Below are 24867 nucleotides of genomic sequence, written 5' to 3'. Positions count from 1 at the left end.
GCAGTACTCATGGTGCTGGGTGCTCAGTGCTCAGGGTGCTGGGTGCTCAGTACTCAGGGTGCTGGGTGCTCAGTGCTCGGGGTGCTGGGTGCGCAGTACTCATGGTGCTGGGTGCTCAGTGCTCAGGGTGCTGGGTGCTCAGTACTCAGGGTGCTGGGTGCTCAGTGCTCAGGGTGCTGGGTGCTCAGTACTCAGGGTGCTGGGCGCACAGTGCTCAGGGTGCTGGGTGCTCAGTACTCAGGGTGCTGGGAGCTCAGTACTCAGGGTGCTCAGTATTCAGGGTACTGGGTGCTCAGTGCTCGGGGTGCTGGGAGCTCAGTACTCAGGGTGCTGGGTGCTCAGTGCTCGGGGTGCTGGGTGCTCAGTGCTCAGTGTGATCGGTGCTCAGTACTCAGGGTGCTGGGTGCTCAGTGCTCAGGGTGCTGGGTGTTCATTCCACAGGGTGCTCAGTGCTCAGGGTGCTGGGTTCTTAGTGCTCGGGGTGCTGGGTGCTCAGTGCTCGGGGTGCTGGGTGTTCAGTGCTCAGTGCTCAGGGTGCTGGGTGGTCAGTGCTCGGGGTGCTGGGTGCTCAGTGCTCAGTTTTCAGGGTGCTGGGTGCTTAGTACTCGGGGTGCTGGGTGCTCAGTGCTCAGTACTCAGGGTGCTGGGTGCTCAGTGCCCAGGGTGCTGGGTGCTCAGTGCTCAGGGTGCTGGGTGCTCAGTGCTCAGGGTGCTGGGTACTCAGTGCTCAGGGTGCTGGGTGCTCAGTACTCAGGGTACTGGGTGCTCAGTGCTCAGGGTGCTGGGTGCTCAGTGCTCGGGGTGCTGGGTGCTCAGTGCTCAGGGTGCTGGGTGCTCAGTGCTCGATGTGCTCGGTGCTCAGTACTCAGTGTGCTGGGTGCTCAGTGCTCGAGGTGCTCAGTACTCAGGGTGCTGTATGTTCAGTGTTCAGGGTGCTGGGTGCTCAGTACTCAGGGTGCTCGGTGCTTAGTACTCAGGGTGCTGGGTGCTCAGTACTCCGGGTGCTGGGTGCTCAGTGCTCGGGGTGCTCGGTGCTCAGTACTCAGTGCTCAGGGTGCTCAGTGCTCAGTGCTCAGGGTGCTGGGTGTTCAGTACTCAGGGTGCTGAGTGCCCAGTACTCAGGGTGCTGGGTGCTCAGTACTCGGGGTGCTCGGTGCTCATTGCTCAGGGTGCTGGGTGCTCAGTACTCAGTGTGCTGGGTGCTCAGTACTCAGGGTGCTGGGTGCTCAGTGCTCAGGGTGCTGGGTTCTCAGTGCTCAGGGTGCTCGGTGCTCAGTACTCGGGGTGCTGCGTGCTCATCCTTGGGGTGCTGGGTGCTCAGTGCTCGGGGTGCTTGGTGCACAGTACTCAGGGTGCTGGGGGCTCAGTGCTCAGGGTGCTGGGTGCTCAGTACTCAGGGTGCTGGGCGCACAGTGCTCAGGGTGCTGGGTGCTCAGTACTCAGGGTGCTGGGAGCTCAGTGCTCAGGGTGATCGGTGCTCAGTACTCAGGGTGCTCAGTACTCAGGGTACTGGGTGCTCAGTGCTCGGGGTGCTGGGAGCTCAGTACTCAGGGTGCTGGGTGCTCAGTGCTCGAGGTGCTGGGTGCTCAGTGCTCAGGGTGATCGGTGCTCAGTACTCAGGGTGCTGGGTGCTCAGTGCTCAGGGTGCTGGGTGTTCAGTCCACAGGGTACTCAGTGCTCAGGGTGCTGGGTGCTCAGTGCTCGGGGTGCTGGGTGCTCAGTGCTCGGGGTGCTGGGTGTTCAGTGCTCAGTGCTCAGGGTGCTGGGTGCTCAGTGCTCAGTGCTCAGGGTGCTGGTTGCTCAATACTCAGGGTGCTGGGTGCTCATTACTCAGGGTGCTGGGTGCTCAGTGCTCAGGGTGCTGGGTGCTCAGTACTCAGGGTGCTGTGTGCTCAGTACTGGGGTGCTGGGTGCTCAGTGCTCAGGGTGCTGGGTGCTCAGTGCTCGGGGTGCTGGGTGCTCAGTGCTCAGTACTCAGGGTGCTGGGTGCTCAGTACTCGGGGTGCTAGGTGCTCAGTGCTCAGTACTCAGGCTGCTGGGTGCTCAGTGCTCAGGGTGCTGGGTGCTCAGTGCTAAGGGTGCTGGGTGCTCAGTGCTCAGGTTGCTGGGTACTCAGTGCTCAGGGTACTGGGTGCTCAGTACTCAGGGTGCTGGGTGCTCAGTGCTCAGGGTGCTGGGTGCTCAGTGCTCGGGGTGCTGGGTGCTCAGTGCTCGGGGTGCTGGGTGCTCAGTGCTCGGGGTGCTCGGTGCTCAGTACTCAGGGTGCTGGGTGCTCAGTGCTCGAGGTGCTCAGTACTCAGGGTGCTGTATGTTCAGTGTACAGGGTGCTGGGTGTTCAGTACTCAGGGTGCTGGGTGCTCAGTACTCAGGGGGCTGGGTGCTCAGTACTCGGGGTGCTCGGTGCTCAGTGCTCAGGGTGCTGGGTGCTCAGTGCTCGGGGTGCTGGGTGCTAAGTGCTCGATGTGCTCGGTGCTCAGGACTCAGTGTGCTGGGTGCTCAGTGCTCGAGCTGCTCAGTACTCAGGGTGCTGTCTGTTCAGTGTTCAGGGTGCTGGGTGCTCAGAACTCAGGGTGCTCGGTGCTTAGTACTCAGGGTGCTGGGTGCTCAGTACTCCGGGTGCTGGGTGCTCAGTGCTCGGGGTGCTCGGTGCTCAGTACTCAGTGCTCAGGGTGCTCAGTGCTCAGTGCTCAGGGTGCTGGGTGTTCAGTACTCAGCGTGCTGGGTGCTCAGTACTCAGGGTGCTGGGTGCTCAGTACTCGGGGTGCTCGGTGCTCATTGCTCAGGGTGCTGGGTGCTCAGTACTCAGGGTGCTGGGTGCTCAGTACTCAGGGTGCTGGGTGCTCAGTGCTCAGGGTGCTGGGTACTCAGTTCTCAGGGTGCTCAGTGCTCAGTACTCGGGGTGCTGGGTGCTCATTCTTGGGGTGCTGGGTGCTCAGTGCTCGGGGTGCTGGGTGCGCAGTACTCATGGTGCTGGGTGCTCAGTGCTCAGGGTGCTGGGTGCTCAGTACTCAGGGTGCTGGGTGCTCAGTGCTCAGGGTGCTGGGTGCTCAGTACTCAGGGTGCTGGGCGCACAGTGCTCAGGGTGCTGGGTGCTCAGTACTCAGGGTGCTGGGAGCTCAGTGCTCAGGGTGATCGGTGCTCAGTACTCAGGGTGCTCAGTATTCAGGGTACTGGGTGCTCAGTGCTCGGGGTGCTGGGAGCTCAGTACTCAGGGTGCTGGGTGCTCAGTGCTCGGGGTGCTGGGTGCTCAGTGCTCAGTGTGATCGGTGCTCAGTACTCAGGGTGCTGGGTGCTCAGTGCTCAGGGTGCTGGGTGTTCAGTCCACAGGGTGCTCAGTGCTCAGGGTGCTGGGTGCTTAGTGCTCGGGGTGCTGGGTGCTCAGTGCTCGGGGTGCTGGGTGTTCAGTGCTCAGTGCTCAGGGTGCTGGGTGGTCAGTGCTCGGGGTGCTGGGTGCTCAGTGCTCAGTACTCAGGGTGCTGGGTGCTTAGTACTCGGGGTGCTGGGTGCTCAGTGCTCAGTACTCAGGGTGCTGGGTGCTCAGTGCTCAGGGTGCTGGGTGCTCAGTGCTCGGGGTGCTGGGTGCTCAGTGCTCGGGGTGCTGGGTGCTCAGTGCTCGGGGTGCTCGGTGCTCAGGACTCAGTGTGCTGTGTGCTCAGTGCTCGAGCTGCTCAGTACTCAGGGTGCTGTATGTTCAGTGTTCAAGTTGCTGGGTGCTCAGTACTCAGGGTGCTCGGTGCTTAGTACTCAGGGTGCTGGGTGCTCAGTACTCCGGGTGCTGGGTGCTCAGTGCTCGGGGTGCTCGGTGCTCAGTACTCAGTGCTCAGGGTGCTCAGTGCTCAGTGCTCAGGGTGCTGGGTGTTCAGTACTCAGCGTGCTGGGTGCTCAGTACTCAGGGTGCTGGGTGCTCAGTACTCGGGGTGCTCGGTGCTCATTGCTCAGGGTGCTGGGTGCTCAGTACTCAGGGTGCTGGGTGCTCAGTACTCAGGGTGCTGGGTGCTCAGTGCTCAGGGTGCTGGGTACTCAGTTTTCAGGGTGCTCAGTGCTCAGTACTCGGGGTGCTGGGTGCTCATTCTTGGGGTGCTGGGTGCTCAGTGCTCGGGGTGCTGGGTGCGCAGTACTCATGGTGCTGGGTGCTCAGTGCTCAGGGTGCTGGGTGCTCAGTACTCAGGGTGCTGGGTGCTCAGTGCTCAGGGTGCTGGGTGCTCAGTACTCAGGGTGCTGGGCGCACAGTGCTCAGGGTGCTGGGTGCTCAGTACTCAGGGTGCTGGGAGCTCAGTGCTCAGGGTGCTGGGTGCTCAGTACTCGGGGTGCTCGGTGCTCATTGCTCAGGGTGCTGGGTGCTCAGTACTCAGGGTGCTGGGTGCTCAGTACTCAGGGTGCTGGGTGCTCAGTGCTCAGGGTGCTGGGTACTCAGTTCTCAGGGTGCTCAGTGCTCAGTACTCGGGGTGCTGGGTGCTCATTCTTGGGGTGCTGGGTGCTCAGTGCTCGGGGTGCTGGGTGCGCAGTACTCATGGTGCTGGGTGCTCAGTGCTCAGGGTGCTGGGTGCTCAGTACTCAGGGTGCTGGGTGCTCAGTGCTCGGGGTGCTGGGTGCGCAGTACTCATGGTGCTGGGTGCTCAGTGCTCAGGGTGCTGGGTGCTCAGTACTCAGGGTGCTGGGTGCTCAGTGCTCAGGGTGCTGGGTGCTCACTACTCAGGGTGCTGGGCGCACAGTGCTCAGGGTGCTGGGTGCTCAGTACTCAGGGTGCTGGGAGCTCAGTACTCAGGGTGCTCAGTATTCAGGGTACTGGGTGCTCAGTGCTCGGGGTGCTGGGAGCTCAGTACTCAGGGTGCTGGGTGCTCAGTGCTCGGGGTGCTGGGTGCTCAGTGCTCAGTGTGATCGGTGCTCAGTACTCAGGGTGCTGGGTGCTCAGTGCTCAGGGTGCTGGGTGTTCAGTCCACAGGGTGCTCAGTGCTCAGGGTGCTGGGTGCTTAGTGCTCGGGGTGCTGGGTGCTCAGTGCTCGGGGTGCTGGGTGTTCAGTGCTCAGTGCTCAGGGTGCTGGGTGGTCAGTGCTCGGGGTGCTGGGTGCTCAGTGCTCAGTACTCAGGGTGCTGGGTGCTTAGTACTCGGGGTGCTGGGTGCTCAGTGCTCAGTACTCAGGGTGCTGGGTGCTCAGTGCCCAGGGTGCTGGGTGCTCAGTGCTCAGGGTGCTGGGTGCTCAGTGCTCAGGGTGCTGGGTACTCAGTGCTCAGGGTGCTGGGTGGTCAGTACTCAGGGTACTGGGTGCTCAGTGCTCAGGGTGCTGGGTGCTCAGTGCTCGGGGTGCTGGGTGCTCAGTGCTCGGGGTGCTGGGTGCTCAGTGCTCGATGTGCTCGGTGATCAGTACTCAGTGTGCTGGGTGCTCAGTGCTCGAGGTGCTCAGTACTCAGGGTGCTGTATGTTCAGTGTTCAGGGTGCTGGGTGCTCAGTACTCAGGGTGCTCGGTGCTTAGTACTCAGGGTGCTGGGTGCTCAGTGCTCAGTACTCAGCGTGTTGGGTGCTCAGTGCTCGGGGTGCTGGGTCCTCAGTGCTCAGGGTGCTGGGTGCTCAGTACTCAGGGTGCTGGGTGCTCAGTGCTCGGGGTGCTCGGTGCTCAGTACTCAGTGCTCAGGGTGCTCAGTGCTCAGTGCTCAGGGTGCTGGGTGTTCAGTACTCAGGGTGCTGGGTGCCCAGTACTCAGGGTGCTGGGTGCTCAGTACTCGGGGTGCTCGGTGCTCATTGCTCATGGTGCTGGGTGCTCAGTACTCAGTGTGCTGGGTGCTCAGTACTCAGGGTGCTGGGTGCTCAGTGCTCAGGGTGCTGGGTTCTCAGTGCTCAGGGTGCTCGGTGCTCAGTACTCGGGGTGCTGCGTGCTCATTCTTGGGGTGCTGGGTGCTCAGTGCTCGGGGTGCTTGGTGCGCAGTACTCAGGGTGCTGGGGGCTCAGTGCTCAGGGTGCTGGGTGCTCAGTACTCAGGGTGCTGGGCGCACAGTGCTCAGGGTGCTGGGTGCTCAGTACTCAGGGTGCTGGGAGCTCAGTGCTCAGGGTGATCGGTGCTCAGTACTCAGGGTGCTCAGTACTCAGGGTACTGGGTGCTCAGTGCTCGGGGTGCTGGGAGCTCAGTACTCAGGGTGCTGGGTGCTCAGTGCTCGGGGTGCTGGGTGCTCAGTGCTCAGGGTGATCGGTGCTCAGTACTCAGGGTGCTCAGTGCTCAGGGTGCTGGGTGTTCAGTCCACAGGGTACTCAGTGCTCAGGGTGCTGGGTGCTCAGTGCTCGGGGTGCTGGGTGCTCAGTGCTCGGGGTGCTGGGTGTTCAGTGCTCAGTGCTCAGGGTGCTGGGTGCTCAGTGCTCAGTGCTCAGGGTGCTGGTTGCTCAATACTCAGGGTGCTGGGTGCTCATTACTCAGGGTGCTGGGTGCTCAGTGCTCAGGGTGCTGGGTGCTCAGTACTCAGGGTGCTGGGTGCTCAGTACTCGGGTGCTGGGTGCTCAGTGCTCAGGGTGCTGGGTGCTCAGTGCTCGGGGTGCTGGGTGCTCAGTGCTCAGTACTCAGGGTGCTGGGTGCTCAGTACTCGGGGTGCTAGGTGCTCAGTGCTCAGTACTCAGGGTGCTGGGTGCTCAGTGCTCAGGGTGCTGGGTGCTCAGTGCTAAGGGTGCTGGGTGCTCAGTGCTCAGGGTGCTGGGTGCTCAGTGCTCGGGGTGCTGGGTGCTCAGTGCTCGGGGTGCTGGGTGCTCAGTGCTCGGGGTGCTGGGTGCTCAGTGCTCGGGTTGCTGGGTGCTCAGTGCTCGGGGTGCTCGGTGCTCAGTACTCAGGGTGCTGGGTGCTCAGTGCTCGAGGTGCTCAGTACTCAGGGTGCTGTATGTTCAGTGTACAGGGTGCTGGGTGTTCAGTACTCAGGGTGCTGGGTGCTCAGTACTCAGGGGGCTGGGTGCTCAGTACTCGGGGTGCTCGGTGCTCAGTGCTCAGGGTGCTGGGTGCTCAGTGCTCGGGGTGCTGGGTGCTAAGTGCTCGATGTGCTCGGTGCTCAGGACTCAGTGTGCTGGGTGCTCAGTGCTCGAGCTGCTCAGTACTCAGGGTGCTGTATGTTCAGTGTTCAGGGTGCTGGGTGCTCAGAACTCAGGGTGCTCGGTGCTTAGTACTCAGGGTGCTGGGTGCTCAGTACTCCGGGTGCTGGGTGCTCAGTGCTCGGGGTGCTCGGTGCTCAGTACTCAGTGCTCAGGGTGCTCAGTGCTCAGTGCTCAGGGTGCTGGGTGTTCAGTACTCAGCGTGCTGGGTGCTCAGTATTCAGGGTGCTGGGTGCTCAGTACTCGGGGTGCTCGGTGCTCATTGCTCAGGGTGCTGGGTGCTCAGTACTCAGGGTGCTGGGTGCTCAGTACTCAGGGTGCTGGGTGCTCAGTGCTCAGGGTGCTTGGTGCTCAGTACTCAGGGTGCTCAGTGCTCAGGGTGCTGGGTGCTCAGTGCTCGTGGTGCTGGGTACTCAGTTCTCAGTAAACAGGGTGCTGGGTGCTCAGTGCTCGGGGTGCTGGGTGCTCAGTGCTCGGGGTGCTGGGTGTTCAGTGCTCAGTGCTCAGGGTGCTGGGTGCTCAGTGCTCAGTGCTCAGGGTGCTGGTTGCTCAATACTCAGGGTGCTGGGTGCTCATTACTCAGGGTGCTGGGTGCTCAGTGCTCAGGGTGCTGGGTGCTCAGTACTCAGGGTGCTGGGTGCTCAGTACTCGGGTGCTGGGTGCTCAGTGCTCAGGGTGCTGGGTGCTCAGTGCTCGGGGTGCTGGGTGCTCAGTGCTCAGTACTCAGGGTGCTGGGTGCTCAGTACTCGGGGTGCTAGGTGCTCAGTGCTCAGTACTCAGGGTGCTGGGTGCTCAGTGCTCAGGGTGCTGGGTGCTCAGTGCTAAGGGTGCTGGGTGCTCAGTGCTCAGGTTGCTGGGTACTCAGTGCTCAGGGTACTTTGTGCTCAGTACTCAGGGTGCTGGGTGCTCAGTGCTCAGGGTGCTGGGTGCTCAGTGCTCGGGGTGCTGGGTGCTCATTCTCGGGGTGCTGGGTGCTCAGTGCTCAGGGTGCTGGGTGCTCAGTACTCAGGGTGCTGGGTGCTCAGTGCTCAGGGTGCTTGGTGCTCAGTACTCAGGGTGCGGTGTGCTCAGTGCTCAGGGTGCTGGGTGATCAGTACTCAGGGTGCTGGGTGCTCAGTGCTCAGGGTGCTGGGTGCTCAGTACTCAGGGTGCTGGGAGCTCAGTACTCAGGGTGATCGGTGCTCAATACTCAGGGTGCTCAGTACTCAGGGTACTGGGTGCTTAGTGCTCGGGGTGCTGGGAGCTCAGTACTCAGGGTGCTGGGTGCTCAGTGCTCGGGGTGCTGGGTGCTCAGTGCTCAGGGTGATCGGTGCTCAGTACTCAGGGTGCTGGGTGCTCAGTGCTCAGGGTGCTGGGTGTTCAGTCCACAGGGTGCTCAGTGCTCAGGGTGCTGGGTGCTCAGTGCTCGGGGTGCTGGGTGTTCAGTGCTCGGGGTGCTGGGTGCTCAGTGCTCAGGGTGCTGTGTGCTCAGTGCTCAGTGCTCAGGGTGCTGGGTGCTCAGTGATCAGCGTGCTGGGTGCTCAGTACAAAGGGTGCTCGGTGCTCAGTACTCAGGGTTCTCAGTGCTCAGTACTCAGGGTGCTGGGTACTCAGTGCTCAGGGTGCTGGGTGCTCAGTACTCAGGGTGCTCAGTGCTCAGTACTTAGGGTGCTTGGTGCTCAGTACTCAGGGTGCTCAGTGCTCAGTACTCGGTGTGCTGGGTGCTCAGTGCTCAGGGTGCTCAGTGCTCAGTGCTCGGGGTGCTGGGTGCTCAGTGTTCAGGGCGCTGGGTGCTCAGTGCTCGGGGTGCTGGGTGCTCAGTACTCGGGGTGCTGGGTGCTCAGTGCTCAGGTTGCTCAGTGCTCAGTACTCAGTGCTCAGGGTGCTCAGTGCTCAGTGCTCAGGGTGCTGGGTGTTCAGTACTCAGGGTGCTGGGTGCTCAGTACTCAGGGTGCTGGGTGCTCAGTGCTCAGGGTGCTGGGTGCTCAGTGCTCAGGGCGCTGGGTGCTCAGTGCTCGGGGTGCTCGGAGCTCAGTACTCAGGGTGCTGGGTGCTCAGTGCTCGGGGTGATCGGTGCTCAGTACTCAGGGTGCTGGGTGCTCAGTGCTCGGGGTGCTCGGTGCTCAGTACGTTGGTTGCTCACTACTCAGGGTGCTGGGTGCTCAGTGCTCAGGGTGCTGGGTGCTCAGTGCTCAGGGTGCTGGGTGCTCAGTGCTCAGGGTGCTGGGTGCTCAGTACTCAGGGTGCTGGGTGCTCAGTGCTCGGGGTGCTGGGTGCTCAGTGCTCAGGGTGCTGGGTGCTCAGTACTCAGGGTGCTGGGTGCTCAGTACTCGGGGTGCTGGGTGCTCAGTACTCAGGGTGCTGGGTGTTCAGTACTCAGGGAGCTGGGTGCTCTGTACTCGGGAGCTGGGTGCTCAGTGCTCAGGGTGCTGGGTGCTCAGTGCTCGGTGTGCTGGGTGCTCAGTGCACAGTACTCAGGGTGTTGTGTGCTCAGTGCTCAGTACTCAGGGTGCTGGGTGCTCAGTGCTCAGGGTGCTGTGTGCTCAGTGCTCAGGGTGCTGGGTGCTCAGTGCTCAGTGTGCTGGGTACTCAGTGCTCAGGGTGCAGGGTGCTCAGTACTCAGGGTGCTGGGTGCTCAGAACTCAGGGTGCTGGGTGCTCAGTGCTCGGGGTGCTGGGTGCTCAGTGCTCGGTGTGCTGGGTGCTCAGTGCTCGGGGTGCTCGGTGCTCAGTACTCAGGGTGCTGGGTGCTCAGTGCTCGAGGTGCTCAGTACTCAGGTTGCTGTGTGTTCAGTGCTCAGAGTGCTGGGTGCTCAGTATTCAGGGTGCTCGGTGCTTAGTACACAGGGTGCTGGGTGCTCAGTACTCCGGCTGCTGGGTGCTCAGTGCTCGGGGTGCTCGGTGCTCAGTGCTCAAGATGCTGGGTGCTCAGTACTCAGGGTGCTCATTGCTCAGGGTGCTGGGTGCTCAGTACTCAGGGTGCTGGGTGCTCAGTGCTCAGGGTGCTCGGTGCTCAGTACGTTGGGTGCTCAGTACTCAGGGTGCTGGGGGCTCAGTGCTCAGGGTGCTGGGTGCTCAGTGCTCAGGGTGCTGGGTGCACAGTACTCAGGGTGCTGGGTGCTCGGTGCTCAGTATGCTGGGTGCTCAGTACTCAGGGTGCTGGGTGCTCAGTGCTCGGGTTGCTCGGTGCTCAGTACGCTGGGTGCTCAGTACTCAGTGTGCTGGGTGCTCAGTACTCAGGGTGCAGGGTGCTCAGTACTCAGGGTGCTGGGTGCGTAGTACTCAGGGTGCTGGGTGCTCAGTGCTCGGGGTGCTCGGTGCTCAGTACGCTGGGTGCTGGGTGCTCAGTGCTCGATGTGCTCAGTACTCAGGGTGCTCTGTGTTCAGTGATCAGGGTGCTGTGTGTTCAGTGCTCAGGGTGCTGGGTGCTTAGTACTCAGGGTGCTGGGTGCTCAGTGCTCGGGGTGCTGGGTGCTCAGTGCTCAGTACTCAGGGTGCTGGGTGCTCAGTGCTCAGGGTGCTGGGTGCTCAGTGCTCGGGGTGCTGGGTGCTCAGTACTCAGGGTGCTGGGTGCTCAGTACGCCGGGTGCTGGGTGCTCAGTTCTCGGGGTGCTCGGTGCTCAGTACTCAGGGCTCAGGGTGCTCAGTGCTCAGTGCTCAGTGTGCTGGGTGTTCAGTACTCAGGGTGCTGGGTGCTCAGTACTCAAGGTGCTGGGGGCTCAGTGCTCAGGGTGCTGGGTGCTCAGTACTCGGGGTGCTGGGTGCTCAGTGCTCAGGGTGCTGGGGGCTCAGTACTCAGGGTGCTGGGTGCTCAGTACTCAGGGTGCTGGGTGCTCAGTGCTCAGCGTGCTGGGTACTCAGTGCTCAGGGTGCTCGGTGCTCAGTACTCGGGGTGCTGGGTGCTCATTCTCGGGGTGCTGGGTGCTCAGTGCTCGGGGTGCTGGGTGCTCAGTACTCAGCGTGCTGGGTGCTCAGTGCTAAGGGTGCTGGGTGCTCAGTACTCAGGGTGCTGGGTGCTCAGTGCTCAGGTTGCTGGGTGCTCAGTACTCAGGGTGCTGGGTGGTCAGTGCTCAGGGTGCTGGGTGCTCAGTACTCAGGGTTCTGGGAGCTCAGTGCTCAGGGTGATCGGTGCTCAGTACTCAGGGTGCTCAGTACTCAGGGTGCTGGGTGCTCAGTGCTCGGGGTGCTGGGTGCTCAGTACTCAGGGAGCTGGGTGCTCAGTGCTCGCGGTTCTGGGTGCTCAGTGCTCAGGGTGCTGGGTGCTCAGTCCTCAGGGTGCTCAGTGCTCAGGGTGCTGGGTGCTCAGTGCTCGGGGTGCTCGGTGCTCAGTACTCAGGGTGCTGTGTGCTCAGTACTCAGGGTGCTGGGTGCTCAGTACTCAGGGTGCTGGGTGCTCAGTGCACAGTGTGCTGGGTGATCAGTGCTCAGTGTGCTGGGTGCTCAGTGATCAGGGTGCTGGGTGCTCAGTGCTCGGGGTGCTGGGTGCTCAGTACTCAGGGTGCTGGGTACTCAGTACTCGGGTGCTGGGTGCTCAGTGCTCAGGGTGCTGGGTGCTCAGTGCTCGGGGTGCTGGGTGCTCAGTGCTCAGTACTCAGGGTGCTCGGTGCACAGTGCTCGGGGTTCTGGGTGCTCAGTGCTCAGTACTCAGGGTGCTGGGTGCTCAGTGCTCAGGGTGCTGTGTGCTCAGTGCTCAGGGTGCTGGGTGCTCAGTGCTCAGGGTGCTGGGTACTCAGTGCTCAGGGTGCTGGGTGCTCAGTACTCAGGGTGCTGGGTGCTCAGTACTCAGGGTGCTGGGTGCTCAGTGCTCGGGGTGCTGGGTGCTCAGTGCTCGCGGTGCTTGGTGCTCAGTGCTCGGGGTGCTCGGTGCCCAGTACTCAGGGTGCTGGGTGCTCAGTGCGCGAGGTGCTCAGTACTCAGAGTGCTGTGTGTTCAGTGCTCAGGGTGCTGGGTGCTCAGTACTCAGGGTGCTCGGTGCTTAGTACTCATGGTGCTGGGTGCTCAGTACTCCGGGTACTGGGTGCTCAGTGCTCGGGGTGCTCGGTTCTCAGTACGTTGGGTGCTCACTACTCAGGGTGCTGGGTGCTCAGTGCTCAGGGTGCTGGGTGCTCAGTGCTCAGGGTGCTGGGTGCTCAGTGCTCAGGGTGCTGGGTGCTCAGTACTCAGGGTGCTGGGTGCTCAGTGCTCGGGGTGCTGGGTGCTCAGTGCTCAGGGTGCTGGGTGCTCAGTACTCAGGGTGCTGGGTGCTCAGTACTCGGGGTGCTGGGTGCTCAGTATTCAGGGTGGTGGGTGCTCAGTACTCATTGTGCTGGGTGCTCAGTATTCGGGGTGCTGGGTGCTCAGTGCTCAGTATTCAGGGTGCTGGGTGCTCAGTACTCAGGTAGCTGGGTGCTCAGTACTCAGGGTGCTGGGTGCTCAGTACTCGGGTGCTGCGTGCTCAGTGCTCAGGGTGCTGGGTGCTCAGTGCTCGGGGTGCTGGGTGCTCAGTGCTCAGTACTCAGGGTGCTGGTTGCTCAGTACTCGGGGTGCTAGGTGCTCAGTGCTCAGTACTCAGGGTGCTGGGAGCTCAGTGCTCAGGGGGCTGGGTGCTCACTGCTCAGGGTGCTGGGTGCTCAGTGCTCAGGGTGCTGGGTACTCAGTGCTCAGGGTACTGGGTGCTCAGTACTCAGGGTGCTGGGTGCTCAGTGCTCAGGGTGCTGGGTGCTCAGTGCTCGGGGTGCTGGGTGCTCAGTGCTCGGGGTGCTGGGTGCTCAGTGCTCGGGGTGCTCGGTGCTCAGTACTCAGGGTGCTGGGTGCTCAGTGCTCGAGGTGCTCAGTACTCAGGGTGCTGTATGTTCAGTGTTCAGGGTGCTGGGTGCTCAGTACTCAGGGTGCTCGGTGCTTAGTACTCAGGGTGCTGGGTGCTCAGTACTCCGGGTGCTGGGTGCTCAGTGCTCGGGGTGCTCGGTGCTCAGTACTCAGTGCACAGGGTGCTCAGTGCTCAGTGCTCAGGGTGCTGGGTGTTCAGTACTCAGGGTGCTGGGTGCTCAGTACTCAGGGGGCTGGGTGCTCAGTACTCGGGGTGCCCGGTGCTCAGTGCTCAGGGTGCTGGGTGCTCAGTACTCAGGGTGCTGGGTGCTCAGTACTCAGGGTGCTGGGTGCTCAGTGCTCAGGGTGCTGGGTACTCAGTGCTCAGGGTGCTCGGTGCTCAGTACTCGGGGTGCTGGGTGCTCATTCTCGGGGTGCTGGGTGCTCAGTGCTCAGGGTGCTGGGTGCTCAGTACTCAGGGTGCTGGGTGCTCAGTGCTCAGGGTGCTTGGTGCTCAGTACTCAGGGTGCTGGGTGCTCAGTGCTCAGGTTGCTGGGTGCTCAGTACTCAGGGTGCTGGGAGCTCAGTGCTCAGGGTGATCGGTGCTCAGTACTCAGGGTGCTCAGTACTCAGGGTACTGGGTGCTCAGTGCTCGGGGTGCTGGGAGCTCAGTACTCAGGGTGCTGGGTGCTCAGTACTCAGGGTGCTGGGTGCTCAGTGCTCAGGGTGCTGGGTGCTCAGTACTCAGGGTGCTGGGTGCTCAGTGCTCAGGGTGCTTGGTGCTCAGTACTCAGGGTGCTGGGTGCTCAGTGCTCAGGTTGCTGGGTGCTCAGTACTCAGGGTGCTGGGAGCTCAGTGCTCAGGGTGATCGGTGCTCAGTACTCAGGGTGCTCAGTACTCAGGGTACTGGGTGCTCAGTGCTCGGGGTGCTGGGAGCTCAGTACTCAGGGTGCTGGGTGCTCAGTGCTCGGGGTGCTGGGTGCTCAGTGCTCAGGGTGATCGGTGCTCAGTACTCAGGGTGCTGGGTGCTCAGTGCTCAGGGTGCTGGGTGTTCAGTATACAGGGTGCTCAGTGCTCAGGGTGCTGGGTGCTCAGTGCTCAGGGTGCTGGGTGTTCAGTGCTCGGGGTGCTGGGTGCTCAGTGCTCAGGGTGCTGGGTGCTCAGTGCTCAGTGCTCAGGGTGCTGGTTGCTCAGTACTCAGGGTGCTGGGTGCTCAGTACTCAGGGTGCTGGGTGCTCAGTGCTCAGGGTGCTAGGTGCTCAGTACTCAGGGTGCTGGGTGATCAGTGCTCGGGGTGCTGGGTGCTCAGTGCTCAGGGTGCTGGGTGCTCAGTGCTCAGGGTGCTGGGTGCTCAGTACTCAGTGTGCTGGGTTCTCAGTGCTCGGGGTGCTCGGTGTTCAGTACTCAAGGTGCTGGGTGTTCAGTGCTCAGATTGCTGGGTGCTCAGTGCTCAGGGTGCTGGGTGCTCAGTACTCAGGGTGCTCGGTGCTCAGTACTCAGGGTTCTCAGTGCTCAGTACTCAGGGTGCTGGCTACTCAGTGCTCAGGGTGCTGGGTGCTCAGTACTCAGGGTGCTCAGTGCTCAGTACTTAGGGTGCTTGGTGCTCAGTACTCAGGGTGCTCAGTGCTCAGTACTCGGTGTGCTGGGTACTCAGTGCTCAGGGTGCTCAGTACTCAGTGCTCGGGGTGCTGGGTGCTCAGTGGTCAGTGCGCTGGGTGCTCAGTGCTCGGGGTGCTGGGTGCTCAGTACTCAGGGTGCTGGGAGCTCAGTGCTCAGGGTGATCGGTGCTCAGTACTCAGGGTGCTCGGTGCTCAGTGCTCAGGCTGCTCAGTGCTCAGTACTCAGGGTGCTCAGTGCTCAGTGCTCTGGGTGCTGGGTGCTCAGTGCTCAGGGTGCTTGGTGCTCAGTACTCAGGGTGCTCAGTGCTCAGGGTGCTGGGTGCTCAGTGCTCGTGGTGCTGGGTACTCAGTTCTCAGTAAACAGGGTGCTGGGTGCTCAGTGCTCGGGGTGCTGGGTGCTCAGTGCTCAGTACTCAGGGTGCTGGGTGCTCAGTGCTCGGGGTCCTGGATGCTCAGTACTCAGGGTGCTGGGTGCTCAGTGCTCAGGGTGCTGGGTGCTCAGTACTCAGGGTGCTGGGTGCTCAGTGCTCAGGGTGCTGGGTGCTCAGTACTCAGGGTGCTGGGTCCTCAGTGCTCAGGGTGCTGGGTGCTCAGTGCTCGGGGTGCTCAGTACTCAGGGTGCTGTGTGTTCAGTGCTCAGGGTACTGGGTGCTCAGTACTCAGGGTGCTTGGTGCTTAGTACTCAGGGTGCTGGGTGCTCAGTACTCAGGGTGCTGTGTGTTCAGTGCTCAGGGTGCTGGGTGCTCAGAACTCGGGGTGCTCGGTGCTCAGTGCTCAGGGTGCTGGGTGCTCAGTACTCAGGGTGCTCATTGCTCAGGGTGCTGGGTGCTCAGTACTCAGGGTGCTGGGTGCTCAGTACTCAGGATGCTGTGTGCTCAGTACTCAGGGTGCTCAGTGCTCAGTGCTCAGGGTGCTGGGTGCTCACTGCTCAGGGTGCTGGGTGCTCAGTGCTCAGGGTGCTCGGTGCTCAGTGCTCAGGGTGCTGGGTGCTCAGTACTCAGGGTTCTCATGGCTCAGGGTGCTGGGTGCTCAGTGCCCGGGGCGCTGGGTGCTAAGTCCTCAGGGTGCTGGGTGCTCAGTGCTCAGGGTGCTCGGTGCTCAGTGCTCAGGGCGCTGGGTGCTCGGTGCTCGGGGTGCTGGGTGCTCAGTGCTCAGGGTGCTCGGTGCTCAGTGCTCAGGGCGCTGGGTGCTCAGTGCTCGGGGTGCTGGGTGATCAGTGCTCGGGGTTCTGGGTGCTCAGTGCTCAGGGTGCTTTGTGCTCAGTGCTCAGGGTGCTGGGTGCTCAGTACTCAGGGTGCTGGGTGCTCAGTGCTCAGGGTGCTTGGTGCTCAGTACTCAGGGTGCTGGGTGCTCAGTGCTCAGGGTGCTGGGTGCTCAGTACTCAGGGTGCTGGGAGCTCAGTGCTCAGGGTGATCGGTGCTCAGTACTCAGGGTGCTCAGTACTCAGGGTACTGGGTGCTCAGTGCTCGGGGTGCTGGGAGCTCAGTACTCAGGGTGCTGGGTGCTCAGTGCTCGGGGTGCTGGGTGCTCAGTGCTCAGGGTGATCGGTGCTCAGTACGCAGTGTGCTGGGTGCTCAGTGCTCAGGGTGCTGGGTGTTCAGTCCACAGGGTGCTCAGTGCTCAGGGTGCTGGGTGCTCAGTGCTCAGGGTGCTGGGTGTTCAGTGCTCGGGGTGCTGGGTGCTCAGTGCTCAGGGTGCTGGGTGCTCAGTGCTCAGTGCTCAGGGTGCTGGTTGCTCAGTACTCAGGGTGCTGGGTGCTCAGTACTCAGGGTGCTGGGTGCTCAGTGCTCAGGGTGCTAGGTGCTCAGTACTCAGGGTGCTGGGTGATCAGTGCTCGGCGTGCTGGGTGCTCAGTGCTCAGGGTGCTGGGTGCTCAGTGCTCAGGGTGCTGGGTGCTCAGTACTCAGGGTGCTGGGTGCTCAGTGCTCGGGGTGCTCGGTGTTCAGTACTCAAGGTGCTGGGTGTTCAGTGCTCAGATTGCTGGGTGCTCAGTGCTCAGGGTGCTGGGTGCTCAGTACTCAGGGTGCTCGGTGCTCAGTACTCAGGGTTCTCAGTGCTCAGTACTCAGGGTGCTGGCTACTCAGTGCTCAGGGTGCTGGGTGCTCAGTACTCAGGGTGCTCAGTGCTCAGTACTTAGGGTGCTTGGTGCTCAGTACTCAGGGTGCTCAGTGCTCAGTACTCGGTGTGCTGGGTACTCAGTGCTCAGGGTGCTCAGTACTCAGTGCTCGGGGTGCTGGGTGCTCAGTGGTCAGTGCGCTGGGTGCTCAGTGCTCGGGGTGCTGGGTGCTCAGTACTCGGGGTGCTGGGTGCTCAGTGCTCAGGTTGCTCAGTGCTCAGTACTCAGTGCTCAGTGTGCTCAGTGCTCAGTGCTCAGGGTGCTGGGTGTTCAGTACTCATGGTGCTGGGTGCTCAGTACTCAGGGTGCTGGGTGCTCAGTGCTCAGGGTGCTGGGTGCTCAGTGCTCGGGGCGCTGGGTGCTCAGTGCTCGGGGTGCTCGGAGCTCAGTACTCAGGGTGCTGTGTACTCATTGCTCGGGGTGATCGGTGCTCAGTACTCAGGGTGCTGGGTGCTCAGTGCTCGGGGTGCTCGGTGCTCAGTACGTTGGTTGCTCACTACTCAGGGTGCTGGGTGCTCAGTGCTCAGGGTGCTGGGTGCTCAGTGCTCAGGGTGCTGGGTGCTGAGTGCTCAGGGTGCTGGGTGCTCAGTACTCAGGGTGCTGGGTGCTCAGTGCTCGGGGTGCTGGGTGCTCAGTGCTCAGGGTGCTGGGTGCTCAGTACTCAGGGTGCTGGGTGCTCAGTACTCGGGGTGCTGGGTGCTCAGTACTCAGGGTGCTGGGTGTTCAGTACTCAGGGTGCTGGGTGCTCTGTACTCGGGAGCTGGGTGCTCAGTGCTCAGGGTGCTGGGTGCTCAGTGCTCAGTGTGCTGGGTGCTCAGTGCTCAGTACTCAGGGTGCTGGGTGCTCAGTGCTCAGTACTCAGGGTGCTGGGTGCTCAGTGCTCCGGGTGCTGTGTGCTCAGTGCTCAGGGTGCTGGGTGCTCAGTGCTCAGGGTGCTGGGTACTCAGTGCTCAGTGTGCTGGGTGCTATGTACTCAGGGTGCTGGGTGCTCAGAACTCAGGGTGCTGGGTGCTCAGTGCTCGGGGTGCTGGGTGCTCAGTGCTCGGGGTGCTGGGTGCTCAGTGCTCGGGGTGCTCGGTGCTCAGTACTCAGGGTGCTGGGTGCTCAGTGCTCGAGGTGCTCAGTACTCAGGGTGCTGTGTGTTCAGTGCTCAGGGTGCTGGGTGCTCAGTACTCAGGGTGCTCGGTGCTTAGTACGCAGCGTGCTGGGTGCTCAGTACTCCGGGTGCTGGGTGCTCAGTGCTCGGGGTGCTCGGTGCTCAGTGCTCAAGTTGCTGGGTGCTCAGTACTCAGGGTGTTGGGTGCTCAGTACTCTGGGTGCTGTGTGCTCAGTACTCAGGTAGCTGGGTGCTCAGTACTCAGGGTGCTGGGTGCTCAGTACTCGGGTGCTGGGTGCTCAGTGCTCAGGGTGCTGGGTGCTGAGTGCTCGGGGTGCTGGGTGCTCAGTGCTCAGGGTGCTGGGTGCTCAGTGCTCACCGTGCTGGGTGCTCAGTACTCGGGGTGCTGGGTGCTCAGTTCTCAGGGTGCTCGGTGCTCAGTACTCAGGGTGCTGGGTGCTCAGTGCTCGGGGTGCTGTGTGCTCAGTACTCAGTGTGCTGGGTGCTCAGTACTCGGGGTGCTCGGTGCTCAGTACTCAGGGTGCTGGGTGCTCAGTACTCGGGTGCTGGGTGCTCAGTGCTCAGGGTGCTGGGTGCTCAGTGCTCGGGGTGCTGGGTGCTCAGTGCTCAGTACTCAGGGTGCTGGGTGCTCAGTGCTCGGGGTTCTGGGTGCTCAGTGCTCAGTACTCAGGGTGCTGGGTGCTCAGTGCTCAGGGTGCTGTGTGCTCAGTTCTCAGGGTGCTGGGTGCTCAGTGCTCAGGGTGCTGGGTGCTCAGTACTCAGGGTGCTGGGTGCTCAGTACTCAGGGTGCTGGGTGCTCAGTGCTCGGGGTGCTGGGTGCTCAGTGCTCGCGGTGCTTGGTGCTCAGTGCTCGGGGTGCTCGGTGCCCAGTACTCAGGGTGCTGGGTGCTCAGTGCGCGAGGTGCTCAGTACTCAGAGTGCTGTGTGTTCAGTGCTCAGGGTGCTGGGTGCTCAGTACTCAGGGTGCTCGGTGCTTAGTACTCATGGTGCTGGGTGTTCAGTATTCTGGGTGCTGGGTGCTCAGTGCTCGGGGTGCTCGGTGCTCAGTACATTGAGTGCTCACTACTCAGGGTGCTGGGTGCTTAGTATTCAGGGTGCTGGGTGCTCAGTACTCATTGTGCTCGGTGTTCAGTACTCGGGTGCTGGGTGCTCAGTGCTCAGGGTGCTGGGTGCTCAGTGCTCGGGGTGCTGGGTGCTCAGTGCTCAGTACTCAGGGTGCTGGGTGCTCAGTGCTCGGGGTGCTGCGTGCTCAGTGCTCAGTACTCAGGGTCCTGGGTGCTCAGTACTCAGGGTGCTGTGTGCTCAGTGCTCAGGGTGCTGGGTGCTCAGTGCTCAGGGTGCTGGGTGCTCAGTGCTCAGGGTGCTGGGTGCTCAGTACTCAGGGTGCTGGGTGCTCAGTGCTCGGGGTGATGGGTGCTCAGTGCTCAGGGTGCTGGGTGCTCAGTACTCAGGGTGTTGGGTGCTCAGTACTCTGGGTGCTGTGTGCTCAGTACTCAGGTAGCTGGGTGCTCAGTACTCAGGGTGCTGGGTGCTCAGTACTCGGGTGCTGGGTGCTCAGTGCTCAGGGTGCTGGGTGCTCAGTGCTCGGGGTGCTGGGTGCTCAGTGCTCAGTACTCAGGGTGCTGGGTGCTCAGTACTCGGGGTGCTAGGTGCTCAGTGCTCAGTACTCAGGGTGCTGGGTGCTCAGTGCTCAGGGTGCTGGGTGTTCACTGCTCAGGGTGCTGGGTGCTCAGTGCTCAGGGTGCTGGGTACTCAGTGCTCAGGGTACTGGGTGCTCAGTACTCAGGGTGCTGGGTGCTCAGTGCTCAGGGTGCTGGGTGCTCAGTGCTCGGGGTGCTGGGTTCTCAGTGCTCGGGGTGCTGGGTGCTCAGTGCTCGGGGTGCTCGGTGCTCAGTACTCAGGGTGCTGGGTGCTCAGTACTCAGCGTGCTCGGTGCTGAGTACTCAGGGTGCTGGGTGCTCAGTACTCCGGGTGCTGGGTGCTCAGTGCTCGGGGTGCTCGGTGCTCAGTACTCAGTGCTCAGGGTGCTCAGTGCTCAGTGCTCAGGGTGCTGGGTGTTCAGTACTCAGGATGCTGGGTTCTCAGTACTCAGGGGGCTGGGTGCTCAGTACTCGGGGTGCTCGGTGCTCGGTGCTCAGTGCTCAGGGTGCTGGGTGCTCAGTACTCAGGGTGCTGGGTGCTCAGTACTCAGGGTGCTGGGTGCTCAGTGCTCAGGGTGCTGGGTACTCAGTGCTCAGGGTGCTCGGTGCTCAGTACTCGGGGTGCTGGGTGCTAATTCTCAGGGTGCTGGGTGCTCAGTGCTCAGGGTGCTGGGTGCTCAGTACTCAGGGTGCTGGGTGCTCAGTGCTCAGGGTGCTGGGTGCTCAGTACTCAGGGTGCTGGGTGCTCAGTGCTCAGGGTGCTGGGTGCTCAGTACTCAGGGTGCTGGGAGCTCAGTGCTCAGGGTGATCGGTGCTCAGTACTCAGGGTGCTCGGTGCTCAGTGCTCAGGCTGCTCAGTGCTCAGTACTCAGGGTGCTCAGTGCTCAGTGCTCTGGGTGCTGGGTGCTCAGTGCTCGGTGTGCTGGGTGCTCAGTGCTCAGGGTGCTTGGTGCTCAGTACTCAGGGTGCTCAGTGCTCAGGGTGCTGGGTGCTCAGTGCTCGTGGTGCTGGGTACTCAGTTCTCAGTAAACAGGGTGCTGGGTGCTCAGTGCTCGGGGTGCTGGGTGCTCAGTGCTCAGTACTCAGGGTGCTGGGTGCTCAGTGCTCGGGGTCCTGGATGCTCAGTACTCAGGGTGCTGGGTGCTCAGTGCTCAGGGTGCTGGGTGCTCAGTACTCAGGGTGCTGGGTGCTCAGTGCTCAGGGTGCTGGGTGCTCAGTACTCAGGGTGCTGGGTCCTCAGTGCTCAGGGTGCTGGGTGCTCAGTGCTCGGGGTGCTCAGTACTCAGGGTGCTGTGTGTTCAGTGCTCAGGGTACTGGGTGCTCAGTACTCAGGGTGCTTGGTGCTTAGTACTCAGGGTGCTGGGTGCTCAGTACTCAGGGTGCTGTGTGTTCAGTGCTCAGGGTGCTGGGTGCTCAGAACTCGGGGTGCTCGGTGCTCAGTGCTCAGGGTGCTGGGTGCTCAGTACTCAGGGTGCTCATTGCTCAGGGTGCTGGGTGCTCAGTACTCAGGGTGCTGGGTGCTCAGTACTCAGGATGCTGTGTGCTCAGTACTCAGGGTGCTCAGTGCTCAGTGCTCAGGGTGCTGGGTGCTCACTGCTCAGGGTGCTGGGTGCTCAGTGCTCAGGGTGCTCGGTGCTCAGTGCTCAGGGTGCTGGGTGCTCAGTACTCAGGGTTCTCATGGCTCAGGGTGCTGGGTGCTCAGTGCCCGGGGCGCTGGGTGCTAAGTCCTCAGGGTGCTGGGTGCTCAGTGCTCAGGGTGCTCGGTGCTCAGTGCTCAGGGCGCTGGGTGCTCGGTGCTCGGGGTGCTGGGTGCTCAGTGCTCGGGGTGCTGGGTGCTCAGTGCTCGGGGTGCTGGGTGCTCAGTGCTCGGGGTGCTGTGTGCTGAGTGCTCGGGGTGCTCGGTGCTCAGTACTCAGGGTGCTGGGTGCTCAGTGCTCGAGTTGCTCAGTACTCAGGGTGCTGTGTGTTCAGTGCTCAGGGTGCTGGGTGCTCAGTACTCAGGGTGCTCAGTGTTTAGTACTCAGTGTGCTGGGTGCTCAGTGCTCGGGGTGCTGGGTGCTCAATGCTCAGTACTCAGGGTGCTGGGTGCTCAGTGCTCGGGGTGCTGGGTGCTCAGTGCTCAGTACTCAGGGTGCTGGGTGCTCAGTGCTCAGTTTGCGGGGTGCTCAGTGCTCGGGGTGCTGGGTGCTCAGTACTCAGGGTGCTGGGTGCTCAGTACTCCGGGTGCTGGGTGCTCAGTTCTCGGGGTGCTCGGTGCTCAGTACTCAGTGCTCAGGGTGCTCAGTGCTCAGTGCTCAGGGTGCTGGGTGTTCAGTACTCAGGGTGCTGGGTGCTCAGTACTCAGGGTGCTGGGTGCTCAGTGCTCAGGGTGCTGGGTACTCAGTGCTCAGGGTGCTCGGTGCTCAGTACTCGGGGTTCTGGGTGCTCATTCTCGGGGTGCTGGGTGCTCAGTGCTCGGGGTGCTGGGTGCTCAGTACTCAGGGTGCTGGTTGTTCAGTGCTCAGGGTGCTGGGTGCTCAGTACGCAGGGTGCTGGGTGCTCAGTGCTCAGGGTGCTGGGTGCTCAGTACTCAGGGTGCTGGGTGCTCAGTGCTCAGGGTGCTGGGTCCTCAGTACTCAGGGTGCTGGGAGCTCAGTGCTCAGGGTGATCTTTGCTCAGTAGTCAGGGTGCTCAGTATTCAGGGTGCTGGGTGCTCAGTGCTCGGGGTACTGGGTGCTCAGTACTCAGGGTGCTGGGTGCTCAGTGCTCGGGGTTCTGGGTGCTCAGTGCTCAGGGTGATCGGTGCTCAGTACTCAGGGTGCTGGGTGCTCAGTGCTCAGGGTGCTGGGTGCTCAGTCCTCAGGGTGCTGAGTGCTCAGTACTCAGGGTGCTGGGTGCGAAGTACTCAGGGTGCTGGGTGCTCAGTGCTCAGGGTGCTGGGTGATCAGTGCTCAGTGTGCTGGGTGCTCAGTGCTCAGGGTGCTGGGTGCTCAGTGCTCGGGGTGCTGGGTGCTCAGTACTCAGGGTGCTGGGTGCTCAGTGCTCAGGGTGCTGGGTGATCAGTGCTCTGTGTGCTGGGTGCTCAGTGCTCAGGGTGCTGGGTGCTCAGTGCTCAGGGTGCTGGGTGCTCAGTCCTCAGGGTGCTCAGTGCTCAGGGTGCTGGGTGCTCAGTGCTCGGGGTGCTCGGTGCTCAGAACTCAGGGTGCTGGGTGCTCAGTGCTCAGGGTGCTGGGTGAACAGTGCTCAGGGTGCTGGGTGCTAAGTGCTTAGGGTGCTGGGTGCTCAGTGCTCAGGGTGCTGGGTGCTCAGTGCTCGGGGTGATCTTTGCTCAGTACTCAGTGTGCTCAGTACACAGGGTGCAGGGTGCTCAGTGCTCGGGGTGCTGGGTGCTCAGTACTCAGGGTGCTGGGTGCTCAGTGCTCGGGGTTCTGGGTGCTCAGTGTTCATGGTGATCGGTGCTCAGTACTCAGGGTGCTGGGTGCTCAGTGCTCAGGGTGCTGGGTGCTTAGTCCTCAGGGTGCTCAGTTCTCAGGCTGCTGGGTGCTCAGTGCTCGGGGTGCTCGGTGCTCAGTACTCAGGGTGCTGAGTGCTCAGTACTCAGGGTGCTGGGTGCTCAGTACTCAGGGTGCTGGGTGCTCAGTGCTCAGGGTGCTGGGTGATCAGTGCTCAGTGTGCTGGGTGCTCAGTTCTCAGGGTACTGGGTGCTCAGTGCTCGGGGTGCTGGGTGCTCAGTACTCAGGGTGCTGGGTGCTCAGTGCTCAGGGTACTGGGTGCTCAGTGTTCGGGGCGCTGGGTGCTCAGAGCTCGGGGTGCTCGGAGCTCAGTACTCAGGGTGCTGGGTGCTCAGTGCTCGGGGTGATCGGTGCTCAGTAGTCAGGGTGCTGGGTGCTCAGTGCTCGGGGTGCTCGGTGCTCAGTACGTTGGGTGCTCACTACTCAGGGTGCTGGGTGCTCAGTGCTCAGGGTGCTGGGTGCTCAGTACTCAGGGTGCTGGGTGCTCAGTACTCAGGGTGCTGGGTGCTCAGTGCTCGGGGTGCTGGGTGCTCAGTGCTCGGGGTGCTGGGTGCTCAGTACTCGGGGTGCTGGGTGCTCAGTACTCAGGGTCCTGGGTGCTCAGTGCTCAGGGTGCTGGGTGCTCAGTACTCAGGGTGCTGGGAGCTCAGTGCTCAGGGTGATCGGTGCTCAGTACTCAGGGTGCTCAGTACTCAGGGTGCTGGGTGCTCAGTGCTCGGGGTGCTGGGAGCTCAGTACTCAGGGTGCTGGGAGCTCAGTACTCAGGGTTCTGGGTGCTCAGTTCTCAGTGTGCTGGGTGCTCAGTCCTCAGGGTGCTCAGTGCTCAGGGTGCTGGGTGCTCAGTGCTCGGGGTGCTCGGTGCTCAGTACTCAGGGTGCTGAGTGCTCAGTACTCAGGGTGCTGGGTGCTCAGTACTCAGGGTGCTGGGTGCTCAGTGCTCAGGGTGCTGGGTGCTCAGTACTCAGGGTGCTGGGTGCTCAGTGCTCAGGGTGCTGGGTGCTCAGTACTCAGGGTGCTGGGTGCTCAGTGCTCAGGGTGCTGGGTGCTCAGTACTCAGGGTGCTGGGAGCTCAGTGCTCAGGGTGATCGGTGCTCAGTACTCAGGGTGCTCAGTACTCAGGGTGCTGGGTGCTCAGTGCTCGGGGTGCTGGGTGCTCAGTACTCAGGTTGCTGGGTGCTCAGTGCTCGGGGTGCTGGATGCTCAGTGCTCAGGGTGATCAGTGCTCAGTACTCAGGGTGCTGGGTGCTCAGTCCTCAGGGTGCTCAGTGCTCAGGGTGCTGGGTGCTCAGTGCTCGGGGTGCTGGGTGCTCAGTGCTCAGTGCTCAGGGTGCTGGGTGCTCAGTGCTCAGGTTGCTGGTTGCTCAGTACACAGGGTGCTGGGTGCTCAGTACTCAGGGTGCTGGGTGCTCAGTGCTCAGGGTGCTTGGTGTACAGTACTCAGGGTGCTGGGTGATCAGTGCTCGGGGTGCTGGGTGCTCAGTCCTCAGGGTGCTGGGTGCTCAGTGCTCAGGGTGCTGGGTGCTCAGTACTCAGGGTGCTGGGTGCTCAGTGCTCGGATTGCTCGGTACTCAGTACTCAAGGTGCTGGGTGCTCAGTGCTCAGGGTGCTGGGTGCTCAGTGATCAGGGTGCTGGGTGCTCAATACTCAGGGTGCTCGGTGCTCAGTACTCAGGGTTCTCAGTGCTCAGTACTCAGGGTGCTGGGTACTCAGTGCTCAGGGTGCTGGGTGCTCAGTACTCTGGGTGCTCAGTGCTCAGTACTCGGGGTGCTGGGTGCTCAGTGCTCAGGGTGCTCAGTGCTCAGTGCTCGGGGTGCTGGGTGCTCAGTACTCAGGGTGCTGGGAGCTCAGTGCTCAGGGTGATCGGTGCTCAGTACTCAGGGTGCTCAGTACTCAGGGTGCTGGGTGCTCAGTGCTCGGGGTGCTGGGTGCTCAGTACTCAGGGTGCTGGGTGCTCAGTGCTCGGGGTTTTGGGTGCTCAGTGCTCAGGGTGATCGGTGCTCAGTACTCAGGGTGCTGGGTGCTCAGTTCTCAGTGTGCTGGGTGCTCAGTCCTCAGGGTGCTC

This window comes from Microtus oregoni, unplaced genomic scaffold, assembly GCF_018167655.1.
Source record: "Microtus oregoni isolate MIOR12 unplaced genomic scaffold, Mior012 000051F_ref0000332, whole genome shotgun sequence".
Classification (NCBI taxonomy): Eukaryota; Metazoa; Chordata; class Mammalia; order Rodentia; family Cricetidae; genus Microtus; species Microtus oregoni.
The sequence above is the reverse complement of the archived record's forward strand: the minus strand, read 5'-3'. Positions refer to the sequence as shown.